A 1777-nucleotide genomic window follows, 5' to 3' on the forward strand; every position below is an offset into this window, starting at 1 on the left:
CTGGTTTTTAGAAAGTGTGGTGTCCAATGAAGCGACTCACAATACAGCAGTGGCAGCTGGCAGTACTGCTCAGTTTAGCCCAAATTCTAAACTCACTGCCACTGCCTTCATCGCAGCAAACTTCACGTGCTGAATTTGACATTAATAAAATGCAGCCAACTTCTGTTCATGTCACTGAAGCCTAAAAGACAACAACAAAAATGTAAACAAACAAAAGGGAATGTCAAAAAAAGCTGTGACTGACAACGCCGTATTGTATTTGCTGCGGCAGCGACTGCCAATATTAGCAGTAGCTGACTTTAAAGCTTAAGCCAGATAAAATAGTATTGTTTTGATTATGCACTTGTCCCCAATTATAATTAAAAAGATTACAAGGAAAAGTGCAACACAACCGCCTTATCCTCATGGCCATATAGTAAAAGGAGTGTTTACTGGCATTTCCGTTGAAGTATATGATTCAGACAGCATTAGGCGAATTTATGAGAAAGGATGCTATGGAAAGGGTAACAAATCTAGGGGTGCCTCAAGCGTAGTCACAAAAAATGCAGCACATGATACCGAATGCCTTACGTTGGAGTTAGAAGAGTCGTGCTTTTTGTCATACTTTTTGGGAGTCTTATGCATACACAAGCAAAGATAATAAATCGGAATTTTTGGAAAGCCTTGCCGCCTACATGTATCTAAAAGCCAAGGGATGTCTAATAAAGAGTGGAATTAAATTTGGCGGCGATTTTTGTAAGTATTTGATTCATATGTAATACGGTGTTTACGAGGCAATTTTACAGGCAACTTGTATGGCCCTATTAAGTATGACGACAGGTGTATAGTTGCTGGTTTGGTAGACAGCCTACTTTGCACGAAAACCAGAAAAAAAAAACAAATAGGTGGGTCTAGAGGAGGGCTTTTTGATTCTAAAGCAAGGGTGGCCATTTCATAGGCACGCGTGCCAAATTTTTCTCTTCTGCTTTTACACGTACACGGGGGAAAAACTGCGCTGCTTTCACACATACATGAGCATACGCTATGAATCAGTGATGTCGACAATTATGGCTTTGCTCTGATCGTGCCCAATTGATGCGAAATTTTCAAGCAATCAAGTCGCTGCAAGACACGGTAAAAATGTTTAATATGGATTCGGATCACGGTGGAATAATAATAAGGTGTTGTCAGTAGCGACGTGTTTGTTGTAATTTTGACAAAATCAGTACGCTTATTTCCAATGATGCCTACTAACATATTTATACCACAAAACTTAAGGAAAATAGTACTAGAACTACTCCTATTGCCGCCGATAAGTAAAGCTGAGTAGTGTAGTTCCTATGTTATTATGTAACTTATGTATGTTAAATAAGTATTTCTGCTGTGCTCAAAAATAATGACATCTCTTTTCTGTTTTGTACTATTAAGCATATGTTTGTTAAAGATAATGTATAATGCATATATTTAAATACACACACACATCATGTACACTTTGATTTACATAGGAATCCAGCCTAACGGTCCTCATCAAATTTTATATCACGTCATGTCGTAGAAAAAGTGAAAATATTTGAAGTTGTACAGCCCAGCAGAAAAGACGCAGAAATACACAAAATTTTAAAAGTATAGCGTATTGTTCGCATACTCCAAAGATTGTGTTTTATTAAAAACTGCTATCGCAGGCAGCAACTCCTTTTCTTGATATCGCTCTAAAAGAAAGCGTTTGCATCATTGTTTTTTTATCTCTTCTTCATTATTCATTTTCGTGTTGCAAATCTGAATTTCTGAGTTATGAATT

General features: G+C 37.4%; 1 pseudogene; it reads left to right on the forward strand.

Moving 5' to 3' along the window:
- Positions 1–337: 337 nt before the first annotated feature.
- Positions 338–937, forward strand: LOC108362102 (uncharacterized; annotated as a pseudogene).
- Positions 938–1777: the final 840 nt, after the last annotated feature.

Source organism: Rhagoletis zephyria, unplaced genomic scaffold (assembly GCF_001687245.7).
Source record: "Rhagoletis zephyria isolate East Lansing unplaced genomic scaffold, Rhagoletis_zephyria_1.1 Rzeph_scaffold_00932, whole genome shotgun sequence".
NCBI lineage: Eukaryota > Metazoa > Arthropoda > Insecta > Diptera > Tephritidae > Rhagoletis > Rhagoletis zephyria.